Here is a 21,862-nt window from a genome sequence, read left to right as displayed (position 1 = left end):
GATAATGGAATGGAAGGCTTTGTCCTCTACAAAATGGATTTAAGGCAGGCACCAGGGCTTTCTGCACTGCTCTGTCCCACTCCTATACTCCCATTGTAGACAGGCTCAACCTCCATCACAACTCTGGTCTCCAAGTACCCAGTATACAATGTCAAAACTGGAAGGTATTTTAATGATTACTGAATAAACTTTTTCATTTCACAGATGGGGAAACCGAAGCCAAGACGGAAGCAATGGCCTTCCCAGGGTCATGCAGCAAATTCTAGCAAAGCCAGAACAGCGGTTTTCCTATTTCCCCTTATACTATCTTCTTTGCTGCTTGCATTTCTGTGTGGTACTGAGAAAGTTCATGTTTCTTTTGCTTCTAACCCCCAGCCTTCATTCTAGTTTTCAGGACCCTAGGCTCCAATGCATTTATTAACTAGTCCCAGATCAGATGCCCTCTTCTATGCAAATACTCTTCTTCCTTACCCTCTACTTACCCTTATATATTCCACTCACTGAGCTCATGCCGAAGACTACAGTTTCTGTCACCTATCTGAGCTGGACAAAGTTTTATGGTAATGACCCTAGGAGCTTTAGAGCCTGTCCAAGCAAGGACCAACACCATGAATAAGACAGGCCTTGGGGCTCTGAGTTGCCAGCTTATGCTCTTGACGCCTTTTTCACTTATCTCCCACTTTTCACATATATGTGCTTTCTACTTCAGCCAAACTTCACATCTTTCTATTTCAATGCTTTTACATGAAATGTGCTCATTTGAATATAAAGTCCAATTCAAGTCTTACTTCTCCTTGTAGTATTCTCTGACGATCACATCATGAGTAATTGTTTCCTTCTCTTGACTCTTCTAGCATTTTAAAAATTATTTCTAGTTGGGACACTTGCGTGGTTCAGTCAGTTGAGCAGCCAACTCTTGATTTTGGTTCAGTTCATGATCTCAGGGTCCTGGTATCAAGCCCTGCCTTGGGCTCTGTGCTCAGCAGGGAGTCTGCTTCAGGATTCTCTCTCCCTCTGCCCCTCCACTCCTCAAATGAATAAATAAAATTTAAAAAATGTTTTAAATAGCATTATTTCTAGGATGCTTACAGTGATGTGTCTTTGAAAGCAGGAGCCATGGCTTGTTCATATTTGAATATATCATTGGCTCCAGTTCCAGTGACTGGCACAAAGCAGGAAGTCTTTACCAAAGAAATGGTTCCCAATCTTGGGCTCCTGTGGCCACTGTCTGCAGTTATTCTGTGTGGTCATGTCTGTACTGAAACCGCTGCTGCTGAGGGGCCTGACAGGCCTAGCCTGGAGGCTCCTGGTACTGTGTGCCTAGATCCATTCCTAGCCACCATGGGAGCAGCTCAGGACCATGGATGTTGTCATTGGGCTCACTTCTTGATTCCTGTGTTTCCTCCTGCCATCGGGCTGGGTCCTGTCACATCTGGAAAGCTACAAGAAGTGGGAGTGAAGGGTGCTGTCCTGTCCCTCACCCTGTAATCTGATCACTTCTGGCCTGTCCTGATCATGTCTGCTGCATTCTTAGCTGGCCTTCCCTGGATCATGGCCTTCAATTATAGTGACCTTTTCTGCAATCATGACCTCTTGATTTCTCCATGGTGACATCCTGGGACTACATATATTGGTTTATAAGGCCCTGCTTGGTAGGATCCTCCTTGTGACAATAAAGTCAATTCAAACCTTGAAAAAAATAAACAAATGGACCCTATTCAGCATCTTTCCCTTCTTATTTATTATCAGTAATGAAAATTGTATGAGTTTCCATAAAAATAGCATTTCAGTCAAACTGACAGACTCACTAAGATAGTGGTAAAGCTATAATGTATTTTATTGAAAAACAAGATATATTTGCCATTTAATGGTTCCTCTTCTTGAATCCACTTATTTGGGAAAATATCAAAATTCAAGAGCCAAATACTACCCTTCATAAATGCACACATATACACACGTTTACAGAAATTTAGCTGTTACCAGGCTAAAGAATGATTGCAATATTCTGCCTTGTGTCTAGCTTTCCTCTTCATTTTATCATGCCTATCCCAGAGAACTTAAACTGGGAGGAGTGATAGGCAGGAGAAAAACAGCTAAGAAACAGAAGCAAGAAAACACAACAGGGCTTTGGGGGGAATGGGGAAAATATGACTTCAGAACCACCCGACCATGATGCTGAGTTGTTTACCAGTTTTGGAAAGGAGACCCTTGGGATCATCTTGAGGAAAGGAAGAGATGAAATCAAATGAAATCTAAGAAGTAAGGTCATACCTTTGACTTAAGAAATAAATGAATAATTTGGAAAAGAGAAAAGAAGACCTAAAGAGCAGCCACAAGTGGGGTGTTCCCTAAAGTACTGAGCAATAGTGACAATTTCAGGGGACCCAATTCTACCCTTTCCCAGCTAAAGGAAGATGTAGTCTGATGGAAAGGCATCAGGAGATATGAAGGGATGGATCCTCTCAGAGGGTTTCTGCTTCCATAAGAAATAACCAATAAGAGCAGAAAACCATAAACTTAGAAAGTTCAGTAACAGAGGAAGAGAAAGGAAAATGCTCTAATTCTCAGCTCACCATCTCTGACTTTTCAGGTATGGATAATAAATGCCCTGCTCTTAGAGGTCAGGGCCTGTGTGTATGTTGGTGGACTTGGTGTGAGAAAGGAGCCTCCTCCTGTGTTTTTCCCCTTTGCCTCCATTGCTGCTCTTCACACTGTTAGTGCTGCCACCTCCCACTGACCCAAGTGTTGTTGTTGGCCCTGTCAGCCAGGCTAAATATGCCTGTGGTGAACCTCCTGACATAGCTTCTGGAAAGCATCAAACATACTCTCTGCCAGAGAGCTTGGAGTAAATACTATCCAGGTCACTGGGAAGCTACAAATCCCTTCTGGGATTCCACAGCATGTCACCCCTGTTGGCTGCCAGCCAATGTTGGGATGTTGGGGCTCAGGTTGATCAAGTGACTATTCTGAAACAGGGGGCACATGAGGTCATAGCTCTCACAGTCAGTGACAGAGTAGACACAGACAAACCCATCAGCCCAGGAGAGGGAACAATTGATTTGCTCAGGGAAAATGACAACATTACTGTTCTGCATATATAAAATAACATGAAGGAAAGAAGTAAAATGAAATATGGTTGGGCTCCAGAGAGATGCCCCTGGAGCAGCATGATTCTGGCCTGAAGTTCTTATAGGCAATGTTGTCCAGATGTCTGAGTTGGAATTGTAGAGCTGAAGGTAGGGGTATCCTGGGTAGGAATGTAGGGAGAAGAAAATCTAAGACAAAGCCAAGTTATCCTTACTGCGTTAAGGAAGAAAAATACCTGACAGGTCCATATTGCATGTTCTTGCCTACTCTCCACCTCTAAATTCCTTGGCTGAGGGGGTATAGATGTAGTTGCTGGTCTGAACAAACAGTAAACAACTTCCTCTCTAGAAAGTTATGGCTACATTTACAAATGGAATATTTTCCACCACTAATTCTCTGATCAGGTTTATATCATTTTGGAAGTTTTTGAGACAAATCCGAAGTGGAAATCTCTAATCAAAAACTGCAGACTTGGGGCACCTGGGTGGCTCAGTCGGTTGGGCAACTGACTCTTGGTTTTGGCTAGGGTCATGATCTCAGGGTCATGGGTTTAGGCCCTGCATCAGACACTGCACTCAGTGAGGAATCTGCTTGAGATTCTCTCTCTCTCTCCCTCTCCCTTTGCCCCTCCCCCCACTCGCACACACACTCTCTCTCAAATAAATAAATCTTAAAAAAAAAAAAAAACCCTGCAGACTCATCTAACTCATTTTCTCTTGTTTTACTTCTTGAGAAAATGTCTGAATAAAGATTCATTCCTGAGTGTGCCAGTGAGCACCTGTGAATTCTGGGATGCCAACCTTTAAATTCTATCTTTGTCTCTGTCTGTCTGGTCTGTCTGTCTGTCTCTCTCTCACACACACACACACATGAACACGCATACTTCTGAGCTACAGTGGCTCAAATGTACAGGACTTGCTCTGGGACTAAAACTTTAGAGCTCCTTGCTCCACACCTCCCCTCCTACTCTTAGACATTTACTTCAGCACTTGCTCCTATCATTCTACCCTACTAACTTCCCACACCTGTACCCACACTCACTCCTTATCTTCACTCACTCCTCTTTTCTTTCTTATCTTTTCTCATCCCTTACTTTCCCCCATTTCAAAATCCCAAATCTCTAGCCCTATGTGGGAGCTGACTTGAATAGCAATTTTTCTCTTCATCAGAAAAAGATCAATCTGAGAAGATAGACAAACATATTCCAAACCCATTCACCTTTTCTTCTGTTTTCTCTCCTCCCCATTCTTTCTCCAGATTTCATTTAGAAGTGGGGTTATTTGCAGGGCACCTGGATGGCTCAGTTGGTTAAGCGTCTCCCTTTGGCTCAGGTTGTGATCCCAGGGTTCTGGGATTGAGCCCCTCACTTCTCAGTGGGAACTCTGCTTCTCCCTCTCCCTGCTCATGCTCATTCTCTTGATCTCTCTCTCAAATAAGTAAATAAAATCTTAAAAAAAAAGAAGTGGCATCATTTGCTAAAATCAGGGTTGCGGCATCAAACACTAAGGAACAATCTAGAATTTTTGGCGAAAAGTATGACCTACCCACTCAAGTTAAATGAAGAAATAGCTGGAGAAACAGGAATCAAGGATAGTTGAACACAGACATGCATCTCGACTTTTTTGGTTAATGAGCAATGGGTAAAGCCTTTAATGAGTGAATTAGGAGGTAAGTCTGGAGAGAAGTGGAAGTGAATTGGGATTCAATAGGAATTGTAATTTCATTGTGTGTCTGTGAACAATATACTGAAACTCTTGGAGCTTATTTTGTCTTTTGTAAAGTGAAGTGCACCATTTTTATACTTTGTGGGGCAGGCATAAAGGATAAGCAATGTCAAGGAGGTTTTATTTTTTTTAAAGATTTTATTTATTTATTTGAGAGAGAGAGAATGAGAGATAGAGAGCACGAGAGGGAAGAGGGTCAGAGGGAGAAGCAGACTCCCTGCTGAGCAGGGAGCCCGACATGGGACTCGATCCCGGGACTCCAGGATCATGACCTGAGCCGAAGGCAGTCGCTTAACCAACTGAGCCACCCAGGCGCCCCTCAAGGAGGTTTTAAACAGGAAATACCTCCTGCTCCCCATCTAAAATCTCTGGCCTTCTTGCTCAGTTCTCAGCCTTAATATTGAGGTATCTGGGCCTCCATAGGTGGCTTTCAACTCACTATCATATTTATTGTAGTTTCAGAACCAATTGTTCTTCCAAGGGCATGTCCATTAAATCCCTTGGGAATCAAGCCATAGGAAGAGTTATATAGGGCAGTCACCCTGTCAGGTTGTGACTGGAAAGCCTCCCTCCTTCCTCATACTGGGCCCTTGGGGCCTTGACAGGCAGATGAGTTTTGCTGGAGCCAGTGTGACATACATACAGGTAAGAAAATGAGGAGACTGGTAAAAACAAGCTCTTACATTGAAAGACATAAATGGGGTATCCTGAACCTGGAGATAGATCTGTTCTCCCACCCATGGAAAGCCAATGGAAATATAAGGTACCTAATCAACAGAACAGAGGTCAAGATTCACTGTTGTTGTCATAGAAAACATAGATAAAGGAATCAGGAGACATTTGCAGTTCTACAACTTGCTGTGTAACTTTGGACAAATCATGTCCATATTCTAGAATTCAGTTTCTTAGATAAGAATTGGGGGAACTGGACACACAATCTCTAAGAGTTTTCAGATATGAAATAGCTGTCTAAGTGGAAAAATGGTCCACATTCCATTCACTAATAGCCAGGAAATGGGTTAGGTTTTAGATGTCAAGTAAATAAATCGGGGTGGGGGTAGATAAGGTGCCTGAGAGAGATGCATGTCTCAGGAAAGGAGAGATGCAAGGATTTAGCTTCACCTGCTTTCTAATTTTTCTGAAGCTCACTTCTCCTTTCCTACCCAGTGCCACCAGCACCCTGCTTTTGGTCTAGTCTTAGGGATGGACACCTGGCTATCCCTTGGAGTTGTAAGGTCTAGGCTGATACTTCTCAAAATAGTATCCAGATAATTGGGATCCCCATGGATCTGTCACAGAAAATTCAGTGGATCTTGGTGCAGTAATCAACCCAGAGTCAAGGTCCAAGGGAGGAAAGCTTCATAAGGGAGAGGGTTGGCTGAGCTTGACTCAGTGAGTCTACCCCTCACTGCCCTTGGGGATTCAAGTACAGTACCTCTCTTGTCTCTTGGCAATGCTTCTTCTACCAGCTTCTGGCAGCTTGCTATGGTATCAACCTAGAAAACCTGAGAAAAATAACTCTTGGAGCCATTTAATCACTTCCTAGAAAAATGATTGACATAACTCATAAAGTGCCAAGAAAGCAATGCTATGTACAACTTAATTTAAGATTCTTTCCCCATAACCACATACACTATACTTTTATTACACACATATATAAACATTAGACACATATTCACACACGGCAGATAAAGACACATACAGAGGGGGAAATGAGCGCGCGCGCACGTGTGTGTGTGTGTGTGTGTGTGTGTGTGTGTGTGTGTGTGTTCTGTCTTTCCTAGATAGCCGTTTCTGACTAAAAAAAATATACTTTTGCCTTACCTCATTCTTACTCCCTCAGGGGATTTTCTCCTCTGACTTCACATCATTGGATGGATTTTCTAGGGAGGGAGACCCATGGAGATCTGGGGAGATTGCCCTTCCTTTAGAAGGTATGGACTGGAATGCCTCACCTCTTTTGATGTTTTGGCTTCATGTGAAGTACAGGCACAAAGGTTAGAGAGAAAGAAGAGGAATAAAGTAGAGGAATTTCAGGATGGGGAGGGGAAGAGGGTAGAAGAGGAACTAAAGGAAGTTTATAAGAACTTCTCCATGAGGCATCTGTTCCCTGTTTTTTGAGGAGGGTAGTGGTGAGAAAAGCCTCAGGAGCTACACTGGTCAGTATTGGCCTCATATTCTCCAATAAAAGGATCAGTGAGAAAGCTGAGCCCCAGAGCTGTACAACAAGGTAAAGACAGCACTTTATGCTACCCTACCCTGCTCTTGACTTCCCTTTTAGGAGCCCTTGGAGAAAGGTCAATTTCTTGGGTTGAAGGATTGCCTTGTTTGTTGCTGAATAGACCTTTGTTCCATCCTAAGACAGGTAAATCTTGGAGAATGGTGATTTTCCTAAAAAGTTCTTAACCAAGCCCCAGGATAGAACAGAATCAGTAGGGAAAGTTATACATCTCCCCTCCATGGAGAACAGAAGCTTGGAGTTGGAGAGCATTACTGAGTTAGAGCTTTGTTTGCCCCAGGCAGTTGAACTACCTGTAGAGTTTGGAGGGGAGGCAATGCTATTCCATCTCTCTGAGCTATTGCCCCCTGGACCAGGCTCAATTACTTACATTCCCTCTTTCAGCCCTAACCCCCGACCTGTGAGTTTCCTGTGCAAATAAACTACCCACAGGCTCTGGGAACTCACCACCCACTTCAACCTGATTGGTGCCATCCTTCTCAGTAAAATTCCCTTGCCTTCCCCCTGCAGAGTCTCCCCATCAGCCAGGCCTTTTAATTGTTCATTGTGTGGTGAGGAGAGGTGACCCCTGAATTCCATTGCCTTTTGTCTCTCTACCCAAAATACACATATTCGCAGGGCAATCCTTACCTGGCTTCCCCCCGGCACAACAATCTTCATGCTTCTTTTGGGTGGGGTAACCAGGTTGGGATACTCTGCAATAGGCACTAGGTGAAAGTTGGTAGAAAACTTAAGAAATGGCTGAGGTGGATATGGGCCACATGACTGCAGAGCAAAGGGGTCAAACGCCAAAGATCTCTTAGAGATCTTCCGTACTGCCACCACCATTTCTTTCCTCAAGTGTCACTTCTTCATTTTCACCTTCTACATCCAATCCCTCTCCACTGCTTGCAGCAGCAGGTGATCAAGGAGGTATTGATTGGTCTTCTGCAAGAGTAGCCCTCTTCTCTGACTGATGGCAAAGTTGCAAGGAAAAAAAATTTTATCCAGTGAAAGCTGACTCTTCTAAGTCGGAGCCAATCCAAAGTTAAGTTGGGCCGTTCCCAAGACCAGGGAAAGGAGGGAATTCTGGGCATAGGTAACAAAAAACAAACTATCAGTACTCTACCTTCCTCACCCCAAGTTTAAATATAGAATGTCTCAGTTAAAAGGCAATTAGGGATCCAAATCTAAATCCTTTATTTTTATAGTTAAGGAAACTTAAGACATAGACATACCCTCACTTGCTGGGCAGAATATTCAGGTTGGGGTACCTGGAAATAAGCATGAGGTACTTGGGAATAGGCGTGTGGAAAGTCAGGGTCAGAGCTGGGGCTAAAAATTCAGGTTTCCAGTTTTCCTATCCAGTATGGTCCTCATTGCCACTGCTGAACTCCACTTTCTTTAAGTTAAAAATTTGCAGAGTTGGGAAGGGATTAGGCTGTGTGTGTGCCAATTGGACAAGAAAGAGACAAGAGGGCAACCAGGTACCTTTCTAGAGTGACCTTTTGGGTAAGTGGACAGGTCTTTTGAGGTTTAGTGTTCAGGTTTACTGTTGCCCCAATTTTTAAATAAAAATGTCATCATATGGAGCATACATTCTCTAGTTGTTCATAGTTTCTACAACTCCCTACTGTCTTCTTTCTGGTATCTTAATTCATTTATATTACTTCTTTGGACCCCAGAAAGTAGTTGGCCAACTAGAGTTATTTAAGGGCAGGGACTAAGTCAGATTCAGTATCTCTTTATCTCCAATAGGAAATGGTAGGGACAAGGCATTAGGAATTCCCATCCATATCCCTCAAGGTGTATCTTTTTGTGACTACCTGTCACAACTTTTAAAGACTACCTTTAACCTTCATTAAAAATTTATTTCATCTGGAGATAAATTGTGTGTGTGCCAGAAAAGAGAATGGAGGAGACAGAGAGTGATCTGTTTATTAAGAACGCTCCATTCTCATGAACCTAGAAGACATTATACTAAATAAAAGAAGCAGGGGCACCTGGATGGCTCAGTTGGTTAAGCGACTGCCTTCGGCTCAGGTCATGATCTCAGGGTCCTGGGATCGAGCCCCGCATCGGTCTCCCTGCTCGGCGGGAAGCCTGCTTCTCCCTTTCCCACTCACCCTGCTTGTGTTCCCTCTCTCGCTGTCTCTCTCTCTGTCAAATAAATAAATAAAATCTTAAAAAATAAATAAATAAATAAAAATAAAAACTGTAGACTTTATAAAAAAAAAAAGAAACCAGACACAGAAGGACAAACATTACATGATACCACTTATATGAGGAATCTAAAATAGTCAATAGAAGCAGAGAGTAGAATGGTAGTTACCAGGGGTTGAAGGGAGGGGGAAATGGGCACAAAGTCTTAGTTATGCAAGATGAATAAATCCTAGATTTACTGTGCAGCATAGTGCACAATACAATAGTTAATACTGTATTTTATTTGCTAAGAGGGTAGATCTTATATTAGCTTATCATAAAAAATAATAAATAAGGGAATGGGAGGAAAGTTTCAGAGGTGATGGATATGTTTATGGCATAGACTGTGGTGATGGCTTCATGGGTGTATACTTATCTCCAAGCTTATTATGTTGTATACATTAAATATACACGGCTTTTTGTGTGTCAATCATACCTCAGAAAATAGTTTTTAAGAAGTGGTAAATAAGGTGGTGGGGGGAGGCAACTGACCTCTTTCCTGCTGAAATTCCTGCCTGGGTTTCTTGTTGAGGTGATGGTGCAGTCAAAGGGCATACCTACAATCTGAGCCTCACTACTTAGCACAATAGCAATTTGATATTCTAACTATGTGGTGCTTTAGTACAGCATTTTACCCTTTTTCACATGTGTAAATACTCTCACTTATCTGAACTCCTATATAACCCTCTAAGTTAGATGGAGCAAGGAAGAAGAAACATGTTCAGAGAGGTTATTTGTCCAAGGTCATGAATATGTGAATAGCCAATAGGCCCCCAGCTCTACTCCTGACTTCAAGTCTTATCCTTTCTTCTATACTAAGTTGATGTTTTTCTGGAAGTGTTTCATTTGTGAGTATGTCTTGTCTTCACAATGAGTCTATGAATTTTTGGAAGGCAGGGGTCATGTATTATTTATCTCTGTATTCCTTGAAGTATCAATCACAGAGGTACTCAATAATTATTTGTGGTTAATTAATTAGCCAGTATATCCACTTTGTCCTGCTTCCAATTACTGGATATCATTTATCTGTAACTTCTAAGTGTCCATGTTTAACCTTTCATTTTAATAAGCCTTTGCTAGTGGTGAAAATACATTTGTAGGGCACTGTACTAGGCCCTGCTCTGGAAATTAAAGCTGTAAGTAAGATAGGGCCTCTGCACTCAATTAACTTAAAGTTTTGTCAAAGGTGCCTAAAGGCAAGAGAAATAGAAGGATATAAATAAGGGAAAGGCCCTGGGACCCTGTCTACTCTCTTTCATTCCAAACATCAGGTTGGGCCCATTTGTGCAAGTTACTATGATAACAGGACAAGTTTTTAGTTTCTATTAAAATTGTTGTCTTTCTAGAAATGAACTTTTTTTAGATCTAAGCTTTGTCTTTCCCGGGGAATGGAAGTGAGGGATTAAGAGAAGACATGGCATCAAGTTGGTGGTATAGCTTCCTCAGGACAACCCAGCCAAACTTACTATAGAGATAGGCTCATTCTTCTGAGAGAAAAATTTGACCCTGTTGTGGTTATTTTATCTAAAATAGCTACCTAGGGGTGCCTGGGTGGCTCAGTTGGTTAAGTGATGCACTCTTGATTTTGGCTCAGGTCATTATCTCAGGGTCGTGAGACTGAGCCCTGCATCAGGCTCCACACTCAGCGGGGAATCTGCTTGAGATTCTCTCTCTCCCTCTCCCTCTGCACTCCCCCCCGCCCCGCACATGCTTGCTCACTCTCTCTTTCTCTAAAAATAAGTAAAGAAATCTTAAAAAATAAAAGGAAATAGCTACCTAGATGGGGTACTTCATAAGTAGTGGATACATTCTCTAAGAGGCCTCAGTGTCCTTTACAAAGTAATTTACCACCACTTTCACTCCTCTCTCCCGACTCTGATGAATGGATTAACCAAGTCTTAACTGAGCATTGAGCCAGGCAATATTATGGCAAATAGAGATTTAAAAATTTAGACTTGTAAGCCCTTGCTGATCTAGAGGAAGGAAAGACCAAAGTGAATAAAAAACAGGCTTCACACAAAGCAGTTGTATTCCAAGGACAAAATGAGGGGGTACTGGGCGCCTGGGTGGCTCAGTTGGTTGAGCCCCTGCCTTTGGCTCAGGTCATGATCCTGGAGTCCCGGGATCGAGTCCCGCATCGGGCTCCCTGCTCAGCGGGGAGTCTGCTTCTCCCTCTGACCCTCCCCCTACTCATGTGCTTTCTCTCTCTCATTCTTTCTCTCAAATAAATAAATAAAATCTTTAAAAAAAATGAGGGGGTACTGATAGTTAATATTATAGTTCGGAGAAGGGAAAGATTGCTGTGGTCACAAAAGTTTTCAAGAAAGTCTTAAAAGATGGGTAAAATTTAGAGTGGTTAATAAGGGAAGTGGGCAAGGGCAACCCAGACAAAAATAAAGATACGCAGAATGAGTATGATGGGATACTATATCAACTGGTTTTAGGTGAAGTAGAGGGAGGTAATGAGAAATGAGGCTGGGCCAGACATAGGCACACAGGAATGGCTTGATCTCCCTAAAGAGCTTGGACTTTAGTCAGGAAGCAATGGCAGCTGTTTGGTATTTACAGCCTCGAGTATATTGTCACGTGTTCCAGCTTCTCTACCAGATTCTAAGCTACATCAAGATGAGAATGGGATCCTGTATCTTTTTTTAAAAATATTTATTTATTTATTTATTTGACAGAGAGAGACACAGCGAGAGAGGGAACACAAGCAGAGGGAGTGGAAGAGGGAGAAGCAGGCCTCCCGCCGAGCAGGGACCCTGGGATCATGACCTGAGCAGAAGGAGACGCTTAACGACTGAGCCACCCAGGCACCCAGATATCCTGTGTCTTAATACCTCCAGAGTGCTTAGCAGTGTAAATGAAAGGACCAGAGATATGAAGGAGGAGTTGGCAGTTTATTAACTGAATTCCTGATTTTGCTTGTGGCCATATGTTAGGTATGTGAGACAGAAAGAGGTCCCACTATCCACTTGAAAATTCAGGATAAGTGAAAAACAACTGAAAATCTGAGTTGAATGTGAGGGAGAGAGACAGAGAGAGACAGAGAGGTCCTCTGCCTTTGTATGAAATCAAGTCCTCTTCAGGGAATGACGCGTCCTGGAGGAATTCAAGCTTTGCTCTCTAACGGTGATAAGAGAGGTCTTATGACTTCTCGGGCATTCGTAAACTGTTAATGCAAAGTTATTTGTAGGGCAAGTAGCCTTTCTCAAACCTCTAAAATTATATTTTGTACAGTCTCTAACTTACAAATGCTTGATTCACAGTTGACACTTTCATACAGGCATCTACTGTCATCTCTGCTCTTCCCCTTCCTTACTTACTTCCCTCTTCTCCAAGGCCCCTGAGGCAACGGGCAGTTTAGCCATTGAGAAGCAAATAAAGTGAATTTTCAGAAAAATCTGTGGGAGGAAGGGACAAAGCTGAACTTAGGGGACATAAAGAAGGTAGGAGCAGGTTCCCAAATAGGTCTTGACCTCTGCCCCAAAATATCTTTCATCAAATAGCCTGAATTATTCTCATAAATTTGTTATACTGCCTGAAAACAAACTATATGAAATCATGTTTAGATTAATAAGCACCTTCTTTCTATGTATACAAATACCTCAAGGAGAGTTAGAGTGGCTACTAGACTTTTATTTATTAGTATAGCTGTGCCAAATAATGACCCATTGCCTACAGGCTAATAATTAGCTTACTTTGCCCCATGATGCATGAATATTGGGATATTTGGGACTGGGAGTTTGGGTTCTGGTGGAGAGGGTAAGTCACTCTGTGAGGCCTAGCAGACTTTAGTGGTATGATAGGCAGAAATTTAAGATGGCCTCCTAAGATTCTTGGGTTCCTTGTGTACACACACCTTTTATCAGTTATTTGATCAAACACTAATCTAGTGCTGCTGTGAATAGATTTTGCAAATGAAATTAAAGTCCTAAATCACTTGACCATAAAATAGAGAGATTTTGTGGGTAAGCCTGATCTAATCAATGAGATCTTTATTTAAAAAAATTTTTTTTTATATTTCATGTTATTTATTTGAGAGAGACAGAGAGAGAGAGAGTGCGTGCGAGAGTGGGTGGGGGGGCAGAGGGGGAGGGAAAAACAGACTTCCTGCTTCGTAGGACCCTGGGATCATGACCTGAGCCTAAATCAAGAGTTGGATGCTCAGCCAACTGAGCCACCCAGGCGCCCCTTTATAGTTCATTTTTCTTTTATTTTTTTGAATTTGAATATCTATATTCAAGGAATATTAGTATTTTTTATGTTCAGTTAGCCACTGTATAGTACATAATTAGTCCTTGATGCTGTGTTCAATGATTCATTAGTTAAAAGTAGAAAGTTTTCTCCAACTAGTGGCAGAACAGGAAGTCAGAGATTTGAAGTACCAGTAGGATTTGATGCATAAGAAGTTTTTGTTGTTAGTTTGAAAATGGAGGAGGATAAATGGAAAGGAATGTGAGCAGCTTCTTGGAGCTGAGATGAGCAGCTTCTTGGAGCTGAGAGTGGCCCCTGATTGACAGCTTGCAAGAAAATGGGGACCTCAGTTCCGCATATGCAAGGCATTGAATTTTGTTAACTTGATTGAGCTTGGAAGAAGACCCGGAGGCCCAGATGAGAACTGCGGCCCTGGGCAATACCTTTATTTTAACCTTGTGAGACCTGAGTAGAGGATTCAGCTAAGCTATACCAGACCTCTAACCCATGGGAACTGTGAGCTAATAAACAGCTGTTATTTTAAGCCACTAGGTTTGTATTACTTTGTTATGTTAGCAATAGAAACTAGTACCTAGGTGATCTGCTCAGATGAGCCTGGGGGTTTGGCACTCAAGAGTCAGGAGAGAGGAGTTCTATAAAGCAAGGGGCTACAAAAACCAAACTTAACTATTTGAATATTTTGTTGATGGACTGGCTCTCTGCTCAAGAAAGGGAAGGTAACTCTCTTCCTATACTCCATCCCATGAACAGGACCTTCTTCTTCTAAGACCTAAGGCTCAGATCAGTCCTATTATTGCTATGGTTCAGTTCTACAAAAGTTAAATAGATTTTTGCAGTCTGGCCTGAGAACTTAATTACTATGCATGATGTTGTTTCTATGCGAAAATGCATTTTGAGTTCCCAAGAACTTAAAATCAAGCTTTTGGAACAAAACCCATTCATTCTAAAAATGGACTGTACTCATTTTAATAGAATATAAAGCCATAAGCCAAAGGGCTATGTATATACATATATATGTACATATACTTATATATTGTTCAAGGCACCTGAGAGCTGTTATTTGGGAGGGTGAAGGGGAGAGGAGGAGCCAGTCTTTTAGCAAGGCCATATATAGTGAAGCATATCATGGATCTAGATCCTGGTTGCCTGTGTTTCTTTTTCTTTTCAAGATTTTATTTGTTTATTTGACAGAAAGAGAGAGAGAGAGAGAGAGCGAGAGAGAGCACAAGCGGGGGAGTGGCTGGTAGAGGGAGAGGGAGAAGCAGACTCCCCCCTGAGCAAGGAGTTGGACGTGGGACTCTATCCCAGGACAGACCCGAGCCAAAGGCAGATGCTTAACCTTAACCGACTGGGCCACCCAGGCGCCCCGTTGCCTATGTTTCAGTCCTACCTCTGTCACTTGCCAGTTGTGTGACTTTGGGCAAGTTGCTTAATCTCTCAGTGCCCCTTGTTCTCCATTTAAATAATGGGATAATAGTACCAATCTCATAGGGTTTCTGAACAAATAAAAGAGCAGTTATATATAAAGCTCTTAGACTAACACCCAGCATACAACATAAGTGTTGGTTATCACTGTTATAAAGCCTCAGAAACTTTTATTCTTTTTCTTTTCTTTTTTTTTAATTTTTCAGAAACTTTTTTATAGTCTCTTTTGCCTCTTAGTTTCCTTGGACATACCAGTTAATCTAAATCATTTCAGGGGGCCTGGCTGGCTCAGTTGGTAGAGCATGAGACTCTTGATCTTGGGGTTGTGAGTTTGAGTCCCATGTTGGGTATAGGGATTACTTAAAAAAATCTCGGGGGGTGCCTGGGTGGCTCAGTTGGTTAAGCATCTGCCTTTGGCTCAGGTCATGAGCCAAGTCATCCTGCATCGGGATCCCTGCTCAGCGTGGAGTCTGCTTCTCCCTCTCCCTCCACCACTCCCCCTGCTTCTGCTCTCTCTCTCAAATAAATAAAATCTATTTTTAAAATCTTGGGAAAAAATCTAAATCTGTTCTTCTCTTAAGCTTTAGTTATTTTAGCATCCGGGAATTTATAGTCTTGGAATATCAAGACCATCTTTAATCCATTCCACCCAGAGATTCTCTAGGCTAGGATGTTCTTTTTATCTAGATCAAATTCTATCTACCTTAATAGAAGCCTGACCTTTCTGTGTGGTTACCAAGAAAGAGAATTCTTGTTTGTTTGTTTAAGTGGAAGAGTATAAAAGTGACGAGAGTAAACCTGGAGATGACTTTTAAGACCTCAGTCTTTAGGGTATGCCTAGAATATAAGTTTAAATTGTGAAAGTGATCTGATTGGGAAAGCCTGAGATGTGAGTGAGGGTATTATGACTAAATTTAGAATTTTGCTTTTCACTCTATGGTCGAAGCTTTCAAACCTAATTCAAAAAGCACAGCCTATTTGTGCCAAAGTCCAACACTGTGACATATCAAAAACAAATAGCCATCCTTGACACAGAAGGATCTAGTTTTAAGAACAGTAAAAGGTAACTTAAAAAGCTTACTGAAGAAGCCACAAGAGGCATTGGGCAGCACATAGCTTTTTCTAAACGTTTTTATTATTATAGAGAAAACATATCAAATAGAAATTAAGAAAATTATAGATGTCCTAATTTCACATTTGAAATGGAGATATAAAAAAATTACATGAAGGTGCCCTCAAAATTTTAATTTTTAACGAGAGAAAAGTTATTGTCTATGAATACTTCTGATTTATAAAGAGAAGCCAATGACTTGGCTTATAAATATTCTGATGACATAAGTCCTATATAAATTTTATCTGAAGTAGTTTTTTTAAAAGATTTTATTTATTTATTTGAGAGAGAGAGAGAGCACATGAGGGGGGAGGGTCAGAGGGAGAAGCAGACTCCCTGCCAAGCAGGGAGCCCGATGCGGGACTCGATCCAGGGACTCCAAGATCATGACCTGAGCTGAAGGCAGTCGCTTAACCAACTGAGCCACCCAGGCACCCTGAAATAGTTTTAAGAAGCATGCAAAATTATAACCACACAAACTATCAATAACTGACTCAAGAAAAAGTAAAACTTTCGAATAGATCTTTAAAAATGAAGAGACAGAATTAGTAATCAACAAAAAGCCCATAAAGAGAAGCTTAGGCCCAAATGACTTAACTGGTTAATTCTACCAAATGTTTAAAGAAGAATTAACAGTTCTTCACAAACTCTTCACAAAAATAGAAGAGGAGGGAACAATTTCCAACTTAATCTCTGAGACCAGAATTACCCTGATATCAAAACCAGAGTCGGGCGCCTGGGTGGCTCAGATGGTTAAGCGTCTGCCTTCGGCTCAGGTCATGATCCCAGGGTCCTGGGATCGAGTCCCGCATAGGGCTCCCTGCTCAGCGGGGAGCTTCCCCCTCTGCTTCTCTCTCTCTCTCTCTCTCTCTGTCTCTCATGAATAAATAAATAAAATCTTTAAAAAAAAAACCGGAGAAAGATATCATTAGAAATGAAAACTACTAATATCTCCTATGATTATAAACACAAAAATCTTCAACAAAATACTATCAAACTGAAACTGGGAACATAAAGGGGATTATATGTCATGAAGAAGTGGAATTTATTGCAGAAATACTAGATTGGCTCAACATATAAAAATCAATCACCCTATTAATAGAATAAAGTGCAAAAACCACATGATCATCTCAGTAGATGTAGGAAAAAACTTTAACAAAATCCAAACCCTTTCATGAAAAACAAAACAAAACAAAGTAGGAATAGAGGGGAACTTATACAAACTGAAAAAGGGCATCTTTGGTAGGCTAAATAATGGCTCCTGTCCTAATCCCTAGAAACTGTGAACATGTTACCTCACATAGTAAAATAGACTTCAATGTGATTAAGATCTTGAGATGTGGAGATTATGCTGGATTATTCGGGTGGGCCCAATGTAATCATAAGGTTCCTTATAAGAGGGAGGCAGGGGATCAGAGTCAAAGAGAGAATATGAGAGATTAGGGATGATGCTACACTGTTGAATTTGGAGATGGAGGAAGGGGCACATGAGCCAAGGGATGCATGCAGCCTCTAGATGCAAGAAAATGCAAGGAAACAGATTCTTCCCTAGAACCTCCAGAAGAAACACAGACCTGCTGACACCTTGATTTTAACTAAGTACAACTGATTTCAGATTTCCTATCTCCAGAAATGTTAAGAGAGTAACTTTGTATTACACTCAATCACTAATTTTGCAGTAATTTGTTACAGTGGCAATAGGAAGCCAATACCACACCAATAAAAATCCTTTCTTCTTAGATCAGGAATAAACCAAGGATGTTTTCTTGCACCACTTCTTCTTTTTTTTAAAGATATTATTCATTTGAGAGAGAGACAGGGCACAAGCGGGAGAGAGGCAGAGGGAGAGGGAGAAGCAGACTCCCCGCTGAGCTGGGAACCTGATGTGGGGCTCCATCCCATGACCTGGAGATCATGACCTAAGCCGAAGGCAGACACTTAACCATCTGAGCCACCCAGGCGGCCCCCCCCCCCATTTCTAAGATTTATTTATTTATTTGAGAGAGAGAGCGCCCAAGTGTGAGGGGCAGAGAGAGAAGGAGAGAGAATCCCAAGTGGAATCCATGCTTAGCATGGAGCCTGATGTGGGGCTTGATCTCACGACCCTGAGACCACAACCTGAGCTGAAACCACGACCTGAGCTGAAACCAAGAGTTGGACACTTAACTGACTGTGCCAACCCAAGCACCCCTTCTCTTACCACTTCTATTCAGCCTTGTAGTAGAGGTTCTATCAGGGCAATTAGGAAAGACAAAGAGATAAAATAAATTCAGATTGAGAAAGAAGTAAAACCACTGGATTCTACCCCTGAAACTAATAATATAATATATGTTAAATAAATTGAATTTAAATAAAAAAAGAAAGAAGTAAAACTATATCTACTTTCAAATGACATAATTTTGTATACAGAGATCCTAAGGGATCCATAAAAATACTAGAAGTAGAACTAATAAACCATTTTGATAAGATTGTACAATACAAAACCAATATACAACAATCATTTGTATTTTCAACATTTGCAATGAACAATCTGAAAATGAAATTAAGAAAACAGTTTTATTTAAAGTGGCATTAAAAACACTTAGGAATACATTTAACAAAAAGTATAAAACTTGTACATAGAAAAATTACAAAATGTCACTGACAAAAATTTAAGAAGACCTGAATATGTGGGAAAACATCCATTCCATGTTCATGGATTGGAAGACTTAATATTGTTAAGATGTTGATACTCTCCCAAATTTTGTACACATTTAACACAGTCCCTATCAAAATTCCAGCTTGATTATTTCAAAAAATTGCCCAGGTGATCCTAAAATTAATATGAAACCACAAAGGACCAGGATAGCTAAAACAATCCAGAAAGAAAGAATAAAGTTGTAGCACTCACTTCAAAATGGAGTAATTCTAAAACTCACTTCAAAGCTACAGTAATCAAGATCTGTGGTAGAGACATAGGTTAGAAATATAAATAAATGAAATAGAATTGAGAGTTCAGAAATAATCTTTCACATTTTATGGTCAGTTTCCTACGAAGAAAGACTAGTCTTTTATTTTTTATTTTAATTTTTTTAAAGATTTTATTTATTTATTTGAGAGAGAGAGAAAGAGAGCACGAGAGGGAAGAGGGTCAGAGGGAGAAGCAGACTCCCTGCCGAGCAGGGAGCCCAATGCGGGACTCGATCCCGGGACTCCAGGATCATGACTTGAGCCAAAGGCAGTCGCTTAACCAACTGAGCCACCCAGGCGCCCAAGACTAGTCTTTTAAACATATGGTGCTGGAACAACTGAATATTTACATGCAAAAGAAAGAAGTTAGATCCCTATTTTCCACAATATACAAAAAATAATTCAAATTAGGTTAAAGATCTAAGTGTAAATGCTAAAACTATAAAAGTCTTAGAAGAAAACTTAGGTGTACATCTTCATGCCTTTAGGTTAGACAATGGTTTCTTAGATATGACATCAAAAGTCCAAGGAACAAAAGAAAAAACAGATAAATTATACTTAATCAAAATTAAAATATTTTGTGCTTTAGATGACATGTCAAGAAATTGAAAAAAATCCATAGAATAAGATAAAAAATTTGCAAATCACATATCTGATAATGAACACATATCCGATAATGAACACATATCCAGGTATATATAACAACTCAATAGTAAAGGACCAATAACCCAATTGAAAAATGGGCAAAGGATTTAAATAGACATTTCACCAAAGAAGATAGGCAAATGGCCAATAAGTACATACAAAGATGCTCTACCTTGTTAGCCATCAGGGAAATGTAAATAAAAAACACAATGAGATGCTACTTCACACCTACTAAGCTAGCTATAATTAAAATGACAAATGTTAGTGAGGATGTGGAGAGACTGGCACCCTGATACTTGCTGGTGGTAATGTAAAATGGTACAGTACCTTGGAAAACGGTTTGCAGTTTTTTCAAAGGGTTCAACGTAGGGCCACCATATTATCCAGCAGTTCTATACCTAGGTATACGCCCAAGGTAACTGAAAACATGTGTACACAAAACTTGTACACAAATGTTCATAGCAGCATTATTATAAGAACCAACAAGTGGAAACCATTCAAACACACATATTGGATAAACAATATGTTGTATATCCATACAATGGGATATTATTTAATCATAAAAGGAATGGAAAAGGAATAAAGTATTGATATATGTTATATCATGCATTAAACTTGAAAATATTATGCTAAACAAAAAAAGCCAGTCACAGAAGGCCACCTACTGTATAATTTATATGAAATTTTCAGAAGGGATAAATCCATAAAGACAGAAAATAAATTAGAATTTGCCAGGGACTTGTTTGTGGTGGGGAGAGGGGATGAGTGATAATGGGTATTGGATTTCTTTTTGGGGTAATGAAAATATTCTGAAATTAGATAGTGGTGAGGGTTACACAAATCTGTGAGTATACTAACAACTACTGAATCATTCTCTTTGAAATGATGAATTTTATGGTATGGGAATTACATTTCAAAAAAAAAAAAAGACCTTCAGGACAGTTCAACTTTACACAGAGAAAGCTGTGTGATTTTTTTTTTTAAAGATTTTATTTATTTATTCATGAGAGACAGAGAGACAGAGAGAGAGGCAGAGGGAGAAGCAGGCTCCCAAGGAGCAGGGAGCCCAATGCGGGACTCGATCCCAGGACCCTGGGATCATGACCTGAGCCGAAGGCAGACGCTTAACCATCTGAGCCACCCAGTCGCCCCAAAGCTGTGTGATTTTACATGTCTCATGATACAACCTCATTCTATATCAATTCCTTCAATGGCTCAAAGTACATTTATAGATTTCTTCTCGTTCTTCTCATACCCTACATCACTTAGTACAGTGCCTTGCAAATGTATGATCTTACAAATCATTTTAGGTGTGAAATGTATGCATTATATGTATTAAATGCTTTTTAACCTCCTTGAGTCCCCTAATAAAAAACAGTACTCAACCCTCATGTTTTATTTTTCTCCACTCATCCGTAAATTCCCTGGGGCTAAGAATCATGGTAGATTCATCCTCATATTCTTTGCACACTCAAACCTCACTTTTATTCCCACCTTATACATAGTACAGTGTCTGATACAAAGATACTGCTTATAATTCTTCTAAACTCCTTTTATTTCCCCCTCCCCAAACTGAACCTAATCTTGTGGACCAATACTGTGTTTCATTCACATTTGTATTCTCTACCACCCTCTTGTGTAGCCCTATTCTTTTACATGCAAGTTCTTTTTATTTAGATTTTATTTATTTATTTACTTGAAAGAGAGTGAGAGCACATGCTTGCGCATGAACTGGGGGAGGGGCAGAGGGGGAGGGAGAGAGAATGAATCTCAAGCAGAATGCTGAGCGCAGAGCCTGACGTGGGGGTCGTGATCTGAGCTGAAACCAAGAGTCCCACACTTAACTGACTGAACCACCCAGGCACCCCTACATGCAAGTTTGTGATGAATGAATAAATTCTGTTATATCTGGTCTCTCATTTGCCACATCAAATTGTACTTTTCCCCAATTCATGTTTCAAATTAATGTATTCTAGTCTAACTATGCATGCATCTATTATTTGGACTGTCATTTATAGATTCATTACTCATTTGTTTGTCTTACAAAATAAATGCAAAGGTAAGAGAAACTATTGTACAGAGATCATTGCCTGTGCAATTATGCTTGTAAATTCTCCAACTGAGAGTCTGCTAAATATGGCCGGATGATGGTGAAATCCCAACTTTTCTTTTGCCTATTTGGATTTTATATCCTTGCAGGAGACAGTTTTCTTTTCAAACAATTACAATGAAAGAGGAAAACTGGGCTCTCAGAGAGAATGGAACAGGTACTGACTGGACCAG

The 21,862-nt window shown here is 40.7% G+C and overlaps 1 pseudogene; it reads left to right on the top strand.

Moving 5' to 3' along the window:
* Positions 1-1,249: 1,249 nt before the first annotated feature.
* LOC113931528 lies at positions 1,250-1,459 on the top strand (annotated as a pseudogene).
* The last annotated feature ends 20,403 nt before the right edge of the window (positions 1,460-21,862 follow it).

This window comes from Zalophus californianus, chromosome X (genome assembly GCF_009762305.2).
Source record: "Zalophus californianus isolate mZalCal1 chromosome X, mZalCal1.pri.v2, whole genome shotgun sequence".
In the NCBI taxonomy this organism is placed as follows: domain Eukaryota; kingdom Metazoa; phylum Chordata; class Mammalia; order Carnivora; family Otariidae; genus Zalophus; species Zalophus californianus.
Note: the sequence above shows the minus strand (reverse complement) of the source record. Positions and strands in the feature narration are given on the sequence as shown.